Here is a 15,737-nt window from a genome sequence, read left to right on the forward strand (position 1 = left end):
GTAACAACATTAGCCACTGGCTCTTAGAGAGCCAATCAAAACAGATACAGCAACAACAAAAGGGTGATTGTGAGCAGACTTGGAAACCCAACAAGGTTTTCTTTTAATGCCCCTTATGATCTATTTCCCTTGTTTAATAAAGCTTTTGATTACATTTGGTTGCTATGGAGACCGGGAAAGCATTCCACAGGCATTAAGTGTGTGCTATGGTGAAGCAGCCATGCCACTGAGAAACTAGACCACGCAGTAGGCTATGTCACAACTCTCTCTCACACACACACATTAACACACACGCACACCCTATAAACATGTTATTCCTCGCGTGTTATCACTCATTAGAAATTCAAAATAATATAGGTTTGCAAGGGGCAACATACAAATGGTTCCTTTCATTTGCCCCCCCCCCAACTCTCTCTCTCTCTCTCTTTTCATTGCGGGGGGTTGTGCTCCCCGTCCAGCTGTCTATAAATGAGGACCAGGCATGGCCACTCGGCTCTTTCACAAGGTATTGTTATGTCAGCAAGCCCATCAATTAGGCTGTGTGAAGTTTTATCACCGCCACAGTGGTGAATAAGTGCAGTTCCACAAAGCCTTCCCTGTGCCGCCCTCCCCGACTCTCCTCGCTGCTCCCACTGCTTTCCACTGTAAAGACCAAGGGGTCATCTGAAGGTGACTGCCAGCCAGGGGCAACCTGGGATGCAGTGACCCAGGGCTGTGTCAAAGACAAGCTGGCTTCACTACCCCAGACTGGGCCAGCTTTACCTATACTGGTCATCTCCATCTAGGCTGTATCACAACCGGCCGTGATTGGGAGTTCCATAGGGCGGCGCACAGTTGGCCCAGTGTCATCCAGATTTGGCAGGTGTAGGCCGTTATTGTAAATAAGAATTTGTTCTTAACTGATTTGCCTAGTTAAATAAAGATTAAATCAAAAAATCTAAAATAGTGAACTCTAGTACCTCCCTATCTCTATCTCTCTCTCTCTCTCATACTAAGAAGTCAGAGGGGAGTGAGCTCGGTAGCGCTAAAGGTACCCACATGTGGTTGATATTAGAGGAAGGTTTCAAATCATCATGGGGTGATTCCAGCATGGAGCCCCTTTTCAAAGAATAAAAAAGAGTGAAAGGTAACTTTTTTGGAACATGGAGAAGGAAATGGAGATGGAAAAAAGGGAAGGATCTGGAACCAATTTGAGTTCCTAATCCCCCATGAACCCCTGATACCTGCCTTTACCTTCACCTATTAACGTAAACGACCGTAATCCGCCCGCTCAAAGTGACATTGGTAAATGGACAAAACGCACGGTTGGGAAAAGAGATGGAGGCAAGCTTATTTGCGAGGGTGCACCCAGAGGGCAGATAGGCTGTACTGCTGGCACCAGACAGAGGAATGACAGACTAACGCCTACATGGGAAAAGAGAGAGGAAAAGTTAGGCAGATCATATCAATGTTGATTTGGGACTGTGATGTGTGATCTAGTGAAGAGAGGTTTTGTTTTTGGACCTATCGTAAATACCAGTTTAAACTGTCTGTGGATCACACACAACACTCCTTCCGTGGCCTCCAACTGCTCTTAAATGCTAGTAAAACCAAATGCATGCTTTTCAACCGTTCGCTGCCTCCACCCGCACGCCCGACTAGCATCACCACCCTGGATGGTTCCGACCTAGAATATGTGGACATCTATAAGTACCTAGGTGTCTGGCTAGACTGTAAACTCTCCTTCCAGACTCATATCAAACATCTCCAATCCAAAATCAAATATAGAATTGGCTTTCTATTTCGCAACAAAGCCTCCTTCACTCACGCCGCCAAACTTACCCTAGTAAAACTGACTATCCTACTGATCCTCGACTTCGGCGATGTCATCTACAAAATGGCTTCCAATACTCTACTCAGCAAACTGGATGCAGTTTATCACAGTGCCATCCGCTTTGTTACTAAAGCACCTTATACCACCCACCACTGCGACCTGTATGCTCCAGACCCACTGGCTCCAGGTCATCTACAAGTCCATGCTAGGTAAAACTCCGCCTTATCTCAGTTCACTGGTCACGATGGCAACACCCACCCGTAGCACGCGCTCCAGCAGGTGTATCTCACTGATCATCCCTAAAGCCAACACCTCATTTGGCCGCCTTTCCTTCCAGTTCTCTGCTGCCTGTGACTGGAACGAATTGCAAAAATCGTTGGAAGTTTGAGACTTTTATCTCCCTCACCAACTTCAAACATCTGCTATCTGAGCAGCTAACCGATCGCTGCAGCTGTACATAGTCTATCGGTAAATAGCCCACCAAATTTACCTACCTCATCCCCATACTGTTTTTATTTATTTACTTTTCTGCTATTTTGCACACCAGTATCTCTACCTGCACATGACCATCAGATAATTTATCACTCCAGTGTTAATCTGCTAAATTGTAATTATTTGCCTACCTCCTCATGCCTTTTGCACACAATGTATATAGACTCTTAAAAAAAATAAAAACATTATACTGTGTTATTGACTTGTTTATTGTTTACTCCATGTGTAACTCTGTGTTGCTGTTTGGTCACACTGCTATGCTTTATCTTGGCCAGGTCGCAGTTGTAAATGAGAACTTGTTCTCAACTAGCCTACCTGGTTAAATAAAGGTGAAATAAAAAAATTATTTAAAAAAATTTATTAAAATTAAAATAAACACACTATGAGTTAGAGGGATATAAAAGAGCATCTTTGGCTGTCTATTGTCTACCTTTACTGTCAGAAGTGTCACTACACCTGCAGTACTTTGGAAAGAGTCAGGCTTCTAGCATCTACACCAGGTGAGTAAGTAAACAAAGCAGAAATTCCTGCTATCGCGCTCGCTCTGGGAAGGCTCACAGAGCAAGGCTCACACAGAGCAAGGTCCAAACAGAGCAAGGCTCACACAGAGCAAGGCTCACACAGAGCAAGGCTCTCACAGATCAAGGCCCACAGAGCAAGGCCCACAACAAGGCCCACAGAGCAAGGCTCACAGAGCAAGGCTCACAGATCAAGGCCCACAGAGCAAGGCTCACACAGAGCAAGGCTCATAGATCAAGGCCTATAGAACAAGGCCCACAGAACAAGGCCTGCCAAAAATATATGTCCTGCTCTCTCTTTTTTCCTTTCTCCCAAGATGGCACACATGGTTTGGAAATTATAACCATGTGGATTCTTACCTATTCTGGGACATAACCATACGCACTTAATATCAGGAATGTTTCTTGCAGGTGCTAAATATTCCCATTCTGGATCAGTGACAGGAAGACAGAGCCCCAGGAATAACAAAGTGCACATGGAACAGCGTGTTTGAGTTACTGATCTATTTAGAACACGTTTTGATCTTATCCAACTAAACGGTTGCTCATTTGTACTTCTTATGAAAGGTATTGCATAGCTATACACAAACATATTTTCCTATCTGGTTGCTGTCTACACTCAACTGTTATGCTGTTCCAACATGGTCATTTGAGTAGGGAAAACAGTTCTTCACAGCAGTATACACAAACATACATTCAGTAGCCGGTTTATTAGGTACACCCCCCCCCCCCGTTCACGAAAATGGTTCGCTCCTACAGACAGTGAGTCACGTGGCCGTGGCTTGCTATATAAAGCAGGCAGACAGGCATCGAGGCATTCAGTTACTTCAATTGAACGATAGAACCGGATGAACGATTGTCGTTTTACCTATTCCTGTCGGTGCCTGGCGCAACGGTTCCAGTACCTCAGAAACGGTGTCTAGTGTTTGCCGAGAACGGTGCAACAATCATAGGTCCCTCGATACCAATTGAGCAACGTTTGAATGTAACAGCGTATCTGAGAATAGAATCCATGACACAAAGAATTCAGGCAGGTCTGGAGGCAAAGGCTGGGTCCGACTCGGTACTAGATGGGTGTACCTTAAAAATGGCAACTGAGTGCATATAGATTTTCTATTACTTTCCGTCAGGGCCGCTGCCAAGATTGACACACCCCCCCCCCACACACACACACAAACACACACATGGTTCTGTTTTTATTCTCTGAACAAGTGGCCAAAGTAAGGCGGTTGGTAGGGGCAGCGGGGAGGGAGGGGGTTGCTGACCGACCGAAGCCCCACTCTGCCCCCAGAGCACCTTTTATCAGGTTGAGTAAAGCCAATTGAGATTATCAGAGCCAGCCCTGATAACACTGTTTTCTCTCCTCTTATGAGCTGCTAATGGTGTGTGCTTCAAACAACACCAGAAGGAATTCTCCAGAGATGGAGGGAGGAGGGAAGGGATGGATGGCAGGCAGGGAGGGAGGGAGGAGGGAAGGGATGGATGGCAGGCAGGGAGGGAGGGAGGACGGAAGGGATGGATGGCAGGCAGGGAGGGAGGAGGGAAGGGATGGATGGCAGGCAGGGAGGGAGGGAGGAGTGAAGGGATGGATGGCAGGCAGGGAGGGAGGGAGGAGTGGAGGGATGGATGGCAGGCAGGGAGGGAGGAGTGGAGGGATGGATGGCAGGCGGGGAGGGAGGAGTGAAGGGATGGATGGCAGGCAAGCAGGGAGGGAGGAGGGAAGGGAAGGGATGGCAGGCAGGGAGGGAGGGAGGAGGGAAGGGATGGATGGCAGGCAGGGAGGGAGGGAGGGAGGGAGGAGGAAGGGATGGATGGCAGGCAGGGATGGAGGGAGGAGGGAAGGGATGGATGGCAGGCAGGGAGGGAGGGAGGAGGGAAGGGATGTATGGCAGGCAGGGAGGGAGGGAGGGAGGGAGGAGGGAAGGGATGGATGGCAGGCAGGGGAGGGAGGGAGGGAGGGAGGGAGGGAGGAGGAGGGAAGGGATGTATGGCAGGCAGGGAGGGAGGGAGGGAGGGAGGGAGGAGGGAGGGATGGAGGGAGGAGGGAGGGAGAGAGGAGGGAAGGGATGGATGGCAGGCAGGGAGGGAGGAGGAGGGAAGGGATAGATGGCAGGCAGGGATGGAGGGAGGAGGAAGGGATGGATGGCAGGCAGGGAGGGAGGGAGGAGGGAAGGGATGGATGGCAGGCAGGGATGGAGGGAGGAGGGAAGGGATGGATGGCAGGCAGGGATGGAGGGAGGAGGGAAGGGATGGATGGCAGGCAGGGATGGAGGGAGGAGGGAAGGGATGGATGGCAGGCAGGGATGGAGGGAGGAGGGAAGGGATGGATGGCAGGCAGGGATGGAGGGAGGAGGGAAGGGATGGATGGCAGGCAGGGATGGAGGGAGGAGGGAAGGGATGGATGGCAGGCAGGGATGGAGGGAGGAGGGAAGGGATGGATGGCAGGCAGGGATGGAGGGAGGAGGAAGGGATGGATGGCAGGCAGGGATGGAGGGAGGAGGGAAGGGATGGATGGCAGGCAGGGATGGAGGGAGGAGGGAAGGGATGGATGGCAGGCAGGGATGGAGGGAGGAGGGAAGGGATGGATGGCAGGCAGGGATGGAGGGAGGGAGGAGGGAAGGGATGGATGGCAGGCAGGGATGGAGGGAGGAGGAGGGAAGGGATGGATGGCAGGCAGGGATGGAGGGAGGAGGGAAGGGATGGATGGAAGGCAGGGATGGAGGGAGGAGGGAAGGGATGGATGGCAGGCAGGGAGGGAGGGAGGGAGGGAGGGAGGAGGGAAGGGATGGATGGCAGGCAGGGAGGGAGGGAGGAGGGAAGGGATGGATGGCAGGCAGGGAGGGAGGGAGGAGGGAAGGATGGATGGCAGGCAGGGATGAGGGAGGAGGGACAGGATGGATGGATGGATGGGAGGCAGGCAGGCAGGCAGGCAGGCAGGGATGGATGGCAGGGGAGGGAGGGAGGGACAGGAAGGGATGGATGGCAGGCAGGAGGGAGGGAGGGAGGAGGAGGGAAGGGATGGATGGAAGGCAGGGATGGAGGGAGGAGGGAAGGGATGGATGGCAGGCAGGGGAGGGAGGGAGGGAGGGAGGAGGGAAGGGATGGATGGCAGGCAGGGAGGGAGGAGGAAGGGATGGAAGGCAGGCAGGGAGGGAGGGAGGAGGAAGGGATGGATGGCAGGAGGGAGGGAGGGAGCAGGGAGGAGGGAAGGGATGGATGGCAGGCAGGGAGGGAGGGAGGAGGGAAGGGATGGATGGCAGGCAGGGAGGGAGGGAGGAGTGAAGGGATGGATGGCAGGCAGGGAGGGAGGAGGGAGGGAGGGAGGAGGGAAGGGATGGATGGCAGGCAGGGATGGAGGGAGGAGGGAAGGGATGGATGGGCAGGCAGGGAGGGAGGGAGGGAGGAGGAGGAAGGGATGGATGGCAGGCAGGGATGGAGGGAGGGAGGAGGGAAGGGATGGATGGCAGGCAGGGATGGAGGGAGGGAGGAGGGAAGGGATGGATGGCAGGCAGGGATGGAGGGAGGAGGGAAGGGATGGATGGAAGGCAGGGATGGAGGGAGGGAGGAAGGGATGGATGGCAGGCAGGGAGGGAGGGAGGGAGGGAGGAGGAAGGGATGGATGGCAGGCAGGGAGGGAGGGAGGAGGGAAGGGATGGATGGCAGGCAGGGAGGGAGGGAGGAGGGAAGGGATGGATGGCAGACAGGGGATGGAGGGGAGGAGGGAAGGAATGGATGGCGGATGATGAGGGAGGAGGAGGAGGAGGGATGGATGGATGGGAGGAGGAGGCAGGCAGGCAGGCAGGGATGGATGGCAGGAGGAGGGGGAGGGAGGAGGCAGGAAGGGATGGATGGCAGGCAGGAGGGAGGGAGGGAGGGAGGAGGGAAGGGATGGATGGCAGGCAGGGAGGGAGGGAGGGAGGGATGGAGGGAATGGATGGATGGCAGGGAGGGGAGGGAGGGAGGGAGGAGGGAAGGGATGGATGGCAGGCAGGGAGGGAGGGAGGAGTGAAGGGATGGAAGGCAGGCAGGGAGGGAGGGAGGAGGGAAGGGATGGATGGCAGGCAGGGAGGGAGGAGGGAGGAGGGAAGGGATGGATGGCAGGCAGGGAGGGAGGGAGGGGGAGGGAAGGGATGGATGGCAGGCAGGGAGGGAGGGAGGAGGAAGGGATGGATGGCAGGCAGGGAGGGAGGGAGGGAGGGAAGGAAGGGATGGATGGCAGGCAGGGAGGGAGGGATGGAAGGGATGGATGGCAGGCAGGGAGGGAGGGAGGAGGGAAGGGATGGATGGCAGGCAGGAGGGAGGGAGGGAGGGAGGGAGGAGGGAAGGGATGGATGGCAGGCAGGGAGGGAGGGAGGGAGGGAGGGGAAGGGATGGATGGCAGGCAGGGAGGGAGGGAGGGAGGGAGGAGGGAAGGGATGGATGGCAGGCAGGGAGGGAGGGAGGGAGGGAGGAGGGAAGGGATGGATGGCAGGCAGGGAGGGAGGGAGGAGGGAAGGGATGGATGGCAGGCAGGGAGGGAAGGGATGGATGGCAGGCAGGCAGGGATGAAGGGATGTGTCCATGTGTGGAAGGGGGGGCCACTACACTCCCAAACCTTTCGAACACACACACATCCACAGAATAGACACAACCACAGAACAGACACATCCACAGAATAGACACATCCACAGAATAGACACAGACACAGAATAGACACATCCACAGAATACACATCCACAGAATACACACAATCAAAGAATAGACATATCCACAGAATACACACATCTACAGAATAGACACAACCCCAGAATAGACACAACCACAGAACAGACACATCCACAGAATAGACACAACCACAGAATAGACACATACACAGAATAGACACAACCACAGAATAGACTCATCCACAGAATAGACACAACCACAGAATAGACACATACACAGAATAGACACAACCACAGAATAGACTCATCCACAGAATAGACACATCCACACAATAGACAACCACAGAATAGACACATCCACAGAATAGACACATCCACAGAATAGACACAACCACAGAATAGACACATACACAGAATAGACACAACCACAGAATAGACTCATCCACAGAATAGACACATCCACAGAATAGACACAACCACAGAATAGACACATAAACAGAATAGACACAACCACAGAATAGACTCATCCACAGAATAGACACATCCACAGAATAGACACAACCACAGAATAGACACAACCACAGAATAGACTCATCCACACAATAGACACAACCACAGAATAGACACATCCACAGAATAGACATGACCACAGTCACTACGTCTACATGTCTGAGGGCTAACCAGACTAGAAGAGAAAGAGAGGTAGGCACACTAGGGACAGACAGGGGTTTCTCCAAAACCTCCAACCATGTTTTAGTATTTACATCTGATGGTTTCCCTTATGTCCTTACACTGCACGGCGTTACGATTCACGCACCCACCCACTCACCCAATGCACGCACACACACACACACACACACACACACACACACACACACACACACACACACACACACACACACACACGCGCACACGCGCACACACACACACACACACACACACACACACACACACACACGCGCGCGCACACACAGCGACTCTCAGCATGGGAACTCCATGCTGTTTTCAAACAAATAATTAAAGCAAGGTTACGGGGTCTTGGGGAGGTCATTTCTGTGGATACCGCTACGAATGTGTACTTTACAGAGAGAGCGAGAGAGCGAGATAGAGAGAGCTGTCCCCAGAGGACAGCTGCGTGTATATGAGAGAGAGAGAGAGAGAGAGAGAGAGAGAGAGAGAGAGAGAGAGAGAGAGTGAGAGACCCTGCTTTACTAATCCACTCAGAGACCCAAAATAGTATAAAAAAGGTTCCAATCACTTCTAATTCGTACGGAAAACTCTTCTGTGTGTGTATGTGTGTGTACTTGTTCATGCCCGTATCCAGCATGTGTGTACGTGTGTATGTGCATGCCTGTGAATGTAGCCTACTGTACACAGGGAAGTGTAAATGGGACTCCACTCACAGATACAGTACTTCACCCAGCACATTTAAATCCACCAGGGGCACACTGTGTCTATGTACAAACTCTCTGTCTGCCACAGGGCCAAGAGTGTATCACTTTCAAAACAAGTCCTATAGAGACATGGATTTACTGCAGCTCTGGGTGTTTTTCTATATGGGGCCTTCGCAGCATAACACAATAACAGCAACAATATGAGTAATGGAGTCCAGACAGCATGAGGCCACTTGACCCTGGCTGTCCACTGAGCTGGATCAGCACACGATCCCCAGCCACTAATATCAGCTCACTCAAACAGTGGGGAGCGCCACTGCAAAGCAACCGTTTAGGTATTAAATACCCCAGCTAGCATGTTAGCACGCTATGCTACGCTAACACCAGACCAGAGACAGTGCGTGTGTGCAAGGAAGGGGATTCCAGTTCCATAATAATGACTGATGCCCTGTGTGAGAGAGAGACAGAGAGAGAAGTTCCCCTTCAGAAGACCTTAGCCTTGGTGTTCTATATCGTCCTGTGATAATGTCACATGCTGTTTCTTCCCAGAGAAATAAAGGGCTCTCAGAGAGAAGGGAATGGAGGAATGGTGACTTTGCATTTGCATCACAACAAACCAGTCCAGCTGTTGAATCTCTGGGGCTTTCCTCTCCTCTTCTCTTTTTGTTCTTCTTCCCCTCCCTTTTTCCTCCTCTCAATCTGTCAGAAATGACTTGTTTCTGGTTAACTGACTCGCGGCCACACCTGGTAATTTGCTCCTGTTGTCAGCATTCCTTTCCGGAGAAATCCTCATGCCTAACTCTCCAGCCCTGGAGCGCAGCCAAGAGAGAGACAGAGAAAGAAAGAAAGAAAGAGAGAGAGACTCACAGAGCCAACAGGCCAATCATGGGGAGATCTGAGGGAGCCCAGCCAATCGGGAGCGGGGTCACTTGTTTGATGAGTTTGTGGTGAAAGAGAGACAAGGAGTAAGTGAGAGAGAGACGAGCGAGACGAAAGAGAGAGAGAGAGTGAGAGTAAGAGCGAGAGAGAAAGAGAGAGAGGAGATAGAGAGAGAGAGAGAAAACAAGACAAACTAAACATGTCTCTCCAAGAAAGGGCTCCTTAAATGAATCGTGACACAGAAATAGTTGACGGTTTACTGCCTCCATAGCTAACCTGAACATGCCCATTTGAAGCACCCATGCCAAAGTTAGGGGAGGGGTGGTTGGAGCGATTTTCTGTTTGCCAGTCAAATTCCTGGGCCTCTGCCTTTCCAAGAAAGATTAGACGCGACGCGATCTGAACTGGAAGAAGCTTAGATTCAATCCTCCAATCATTGTTTACCAACATCACTGTCCTCTGCTTTCTATTAGACCTCATTGCTTCCATAGTTCTGCTTTCAGAGAAAAATAAAGATTTCAAACCCTGAGTTTGATTGAGTCACTATTCGCTAGAATGAGAAAATGGAAGAAGAGTCTTAGTAAAAAATAAAAAATAAAAAGTCTGGAGAAACAGATGATGCACTTTGACCTGGAAGTGCATGCAGATTAACTTGGGAGGGTGTGTTTAATACAAAGCAAACAAGGCCTAATTATCAGGCAGTCGGCAGGGCAGCCCAGGTCCACAAGGCTGATAATCTGCTGAAGTGTAAATACAGATGGAGTCAGTCCACCTGGGCGTCCCAGACACACTGTAATAGTTTAATCCAGCCACCAGATTGTAGCACCTAGTTTATCATAAACTATCAAAAAGGATCCTTTAAAAAGCTACTCCAGGAGACGAGGGGGAGTAGCGAGAAAGCTTCCTCCGGCTATTCATATCGGAGAGTTCCTCTCCTCTCTTCTTTAAGTTAAAACAGGAGTGAAGAGACATAAGCAGTGCAGCATTACATCACCCCCTTGTTTTGATTTAGTGCAGATGTGAAACGAAGCGAAGCCGGGAAAGCTTTCTTTTAGGACGTAGGAGAAGCTGCAAGGGCCCATGTTTAGGGCTGCCACTATGTGCTTCTCTCTGTCTCTCTCTCTCTCTCTCTCTCTCTCTCTCTCTCAAAAGGAAATAGCTTCACCTTTAATTTTCCATATACATCCACTGACTGGTTTTCTCTCCTTATTTTCTATCTTTTAACTGATTTACTTTTGTAACATTAAATCTCTACGAAATATGGGCAGAATTTGCATTTCTCTGTCACTCTGTCTCTCAGCCATTTGTCTCTCTCTCCAACCAGTGGTATGCAGCTAGAAGTCATTAAGAGTGGAGTGGAAAATCAGACAAAGAATTATATATTTGTTTTGCAAACTGACACAATTTAACGAGCAGCTAATTAAAATAAATCAATAGCACTGCGGCACTCTCTCTCTCCCTCATTCTCGATCTTTCCCTCGTTCTAGTTCTCTCTCTCTCTCCCTCATTCTCGATCTTTCCCTTGTTCTAGTTCTCTCTCTCTCTACCTCATCACCCCTCTCTCTCTCCCTCATTCTCGATCTTTCCCTCGTTCTAGTTCTCCCTCTCTCTACCTCATTCTCTCTCTCTCTCTCTCTGTGGTGCAGAAGTGGGGTTACTGAGTGCAGTGTGAGGGAAGTGGTGCTTGACTGTTGGCGTTACCTCTGATATAACTCCATATCAGCTCTTTCTACCTGTATTATCATGTGTCAATAATAAGCCATCAGATGATCTATATCAGGCTTATGGGTGAGGAACGTCACCCTCTACCAAATACAATGCATTTGGAAAGTATTCAGACCTCTGAACTTTTTGCACTTTTTGTTACATTACAGCCTTATTCTAAAATTGATTAAATCAATTGTTTTCCTCATGAATCTACACACAATACCCCATAATGACAAAACAAAACAGAAATACCATATTTACATAAGTATACAGACCCTTTGCTATGAGATGAGAAATTAAGCATCAGGTGCATCCTGTTTCCTTGAGATGTTTCTACAACTTGATTGGATTCCACCTGTGGTAAAATATATTGATTGCACGCACCTGTCTATATAAGGTCCCACAGTTGACAGTGCACGTTAACCAAAAACCAAGCCATGAGGTCGAATGAATTGTCAGTCAAGCTCCAAGACTCTTCCTAGAGCTGGCCACCAGGCCACACTGAGCAATCTGTGGAGAAGGGCATTGGTCAGGGAGGTGACCAAGAACCTGATGGTCACTCTGACAGAGCTCCAGAGTTATTCTGTGGAGATGGGAGAACCTTCCAGAAGGACAACTATTTCTGCAGCAGTCCACCAATCAGGCCTTATGGTAGAGTGGCCCGACGGAAGCCACTCCTCAGTAAAAGGCACATGACAGCCCGCTTGGAGTTTGCCAAAAGGCACCTAAAGGACTCTCATACCATGAGAAGGAAGATTCACTGGTCTGATGAAACCAATATTGAACATTTTTCTGGAGGAAACCTGGCACCATTCCTATGGTGAAGCATGGTGGTGGTAACATCATGCTGTGGGGACGTTTTCACCAGCAGGAATGGTAGACTAGTCAGAATCAAGGGGAAGATGAACGGAGAAAAGTACAGAGATCCTTGATGAAAACCTGCCCCACAGCACTCAGGACCTCAGACTGGGGTGAAGGTTCACCTTCCAACAGGACAACGACCCTAAGCACACAGACAATGCAGTATTCACTTCGGGCAGTGAGACCAATATGTCTTACTCTATCCACAAAGACACCCTCACAACTCAACATCCCCCAAAATGACTCAACGGTCCACTTTAGGGAGGTTACCCCTGGGCCCTCCTCCCTGTGGGGTGAGGCTGGTGGTAGTGAGGCTGACCCCAGTGGTAGGTCCGGCCGGTCAGAACTCAACTGCTGACTGTCTGTCAAAACCACCGCCACAGGGCCAGGAAGCTCAAGGTTGTCGCTACTTTGATCCGGATAGTAGCAGTAGCTGCTGCTCCTCACACAGCCACGACTTTGTTCCTCCGTTACTCCTCTCTTCTCCCTACTCTGTCTCGCCCCTTGGCACAAAACCCACGTTAACCACTGGAAATCCAGAGAAAAATTGGGAAAGAAAATAAAGCAAAAACACGAGGGGGAAATAGAGGGGGGGAAAAAGGGAAAAAAACTCTCCAGTTTCTCTTCCCCGCAACATCAACAAGCTCTGACAACTGCAACAGGGTTTTTTCCGGCAGGGCTCTCAGGCATCTCCTTTTGACGCTTCGCCCTGCCCTTCTTTTTAAAGAGATATGATAGTTATTGTTCAAATCCAAATGGAATGGACCACGGCCAATCCTGCCCCGGGCGTCAACACACCTGTATGAAAGAGGCCTTTTGTAGCAACCCGGCAACGCTGCTAACCTGCACCTAGCTCTACCCGTTTTTAGGCTGTTAAAGAGGGGGAAGAATGCACCTCTCTCTCTTTCTCCTTCTATCTCTCTTTCTTTCTCTCTCTTCTCTCAGAAGGCACCCTAATCACTCCCCTTATTAATCCCCTTTCTTCTCCAGGCAGTCACCTTTGCTCTGGAATGTTTTTACTAGTGCTATTATTGTTGATTATCACCAGCAGAGGAGGGATTAGGGAGATGAGTTGGTCTACATCCTCTTGTTAGCCCTCAGTCTCTGGATTTCTCACTCTTTCCCCCAAAGACAACATCTTATTAACATGCATAGGTGCACTAAAGGTATTCCTACCCCTGTCGGGGCAAACTGAGGCTAAGGGGGAACAACAGCTGTGTTTTCCCTTGTTTGAGGTGGAGTTGAAAACATCCAGCACATGTCAATATTAGCCTCTGTCAAGGATCTCTGGCGCGGGCCATGTGACAGAGGTCTTCAGCGCTGGAAGGTAAACTCTTCACTCCTCAAAAGCCAGCCTCTCACCTTTAGGGTTGGCCAGGGTTCTCCATTTCATGCTGGGTCAGCATGAAATACCACAGGCACACGCTGGCAATATACATACACACACTGCCTCAAACACGTAGGAAAAGAACACATCCAAACAGAGAGAGATAAGTACACACATATTGGAACATGGTTAGGCTTCTTTTTCTAGATGTGTCTCAGTGTGTGTGTGTGTTTCCTCCAGCCCATATGTTGAGTTGCCTCCCTCCCCTCTCCTTTTTTCCTAAAAAGCACCAGCGCAGGTCAGAACCCTCAGAGCACCTGGGGAGGTTCAACTGGTCTCTGTCATTTAATTCTAGCCCAGCGACCAGGGTAAGACTCCACAAAACGTCTCAATTATCTGCCTTTTATTGACTCCACAGAGAGATAGAAAAAGGGAGAGAGTCCTCCACTACCATTACTGTGGCCCACGCACGCACACACACACACACACACACACACACACACACACACACACACACACACACACACACACACACACACACACACACACACACACACACACACACACACACAAACACACACACACACACACACACTAGATCCAGCCTCCTTAAAGGAGTGTTCGCGAGGTCGCTCACCCGCCCCCCATTCTCTGTGCTCTACAGAGAGCCCCCCCTGCCCCTGCCATGCCGCTCCTGCTTTCCCTTTTCCCCACAATGCCCAGCGTGCCGGGGCCCTTTGTGTGTCTCCGTGGGGAGTTCAGGTATAATCTCTGTTTTCACCTCTATCGCACAAATATGGGCCTTTTTTCTTTCTCTCATCTGCCGCTCTTCTCTCCTTCCTTTCACTCTGTCCCTTTCACTTTTTCTCTCTGTCCTCAGTAATCGAGAGAAAGAGATTGCGCAACTCTCAACTCCCTCTCTCCCCCTTACTGTCAGATATGAAACGGGGCAATTTTGTAGATTACCAGGGGAAACATGACGGAGGCGTGAGATTTTTAACAAAATGTAGTGTCAATTTAATGCATCGTCTAGGCAACACAAGTGTCTGCAGCATGCCAGCCAGACAGGAAATAAGGCCAATCTATTTGCTTTGCTTCATATCAAACGTCTATTCCCCCTCTCTGGGTTATGAGACTATAATAGGCTCTCAGCTCAGCTCCGGCTGCTCCTAGAAGAGGGGGCCTGCAGAGAGGCTTCAACCCTGTGTGTTCTCCTTAAGCAACACACACACACGTACTCACACCCACACACACATAAACACGAAAGCGTGCACGCACACACGCACGCGCACACACACACACACATTAATTTGCATGTGGAAGAGACAGAAACACAGAGCCAGTGGGAGGCTAGAAGGGTGCCCCCATTAAAAAAGGTTCTTTCTCCCACTCGTTTTTTCTCACACTCTCTTACTAGTAACCATGACTTTACAGCAGTGAAAATGCACAGCAGTTTGAGCAATTAAGGAGTGACACCTAAATCTGTCTGGGTTTCCCAATGCCAGGACTCTGAGCTTCTGCTCCTGTGGTGTTAAAGAAGTATAGATAGTGATTAAAAACGTGTGTGAGTGGTGTGTGGCAGAGTGTGTGAGACACAGGTAGGGAATGAGTCTGTGTGTAGTATTTTGTCTGTGTTTGTGACTGTGAGAGCCATCAGTCAAATATTGCAGGCCCTCTGACTCTTAAATAATTAATTGAACCCTCAATCACGAGAAACACACACGCAGACGGACACACTCTCGGAAAGCACCGTTTAGGGGTAGAAAGCCAGACATCAGTCCAGTGTTAGAAATAGATTTGTTGGGAAGGCTGGCAGCAGGGAGAGAGAGAGAGAGAGAGAGAGAGAGAGAGAGAGAGAGAGAAAGAAAGAAAGAAAGGGAGAGAGAAAGAGAAAGAGAAAGAGAAAGAGAAAGAAAAAGAGAGAGAGAGAGAGAGAGAGAGAGAGAGAGAAAGAAAGAGGGAGGGAGGGAGGGAGGGAGGGAGGGAGGGAGGGGGAGGGAGGGAGGGAGGGAGGGAGAGCTGTCCCCAGAGGACTAAACAACCTGTAGTTGTTGCTGTAGTTGTTGCTGCAGTTGTTGCTGCAGTTGTTGCTACAGTATGTGG

General features: G+C 50.1%; 1 protein-coding gene across 6 annotated transcripts in view; it reads right to left on the reverse strand.

Moving 5' to 3' along the window:
• LOC115138640 (homeobox protein Meis2) overlaps positions 1 to 15,737 on the reverse strand; it is a 134,820-nt gene that overhangs the window by 9,775 nt on the left and 109,308 nt on the right. The window lies entirely within an intron of this gene.

Source organism: Oncorhynchus nerka, linkage group LG12 (assembly GCF_034236695.1).
Source record: "Oncorhynchus nerka isolate Pitt River linkage group LG12, Oner_Uvic_2.0, whole genome shotgun sequence".
Taxonomy (NCBI): Eukaryota; Metazoa; Chordata; class Actinopteri; order Salmoniformes; family Salmonidae; genus Oncorhynchus; species Oncorhynchus nerka.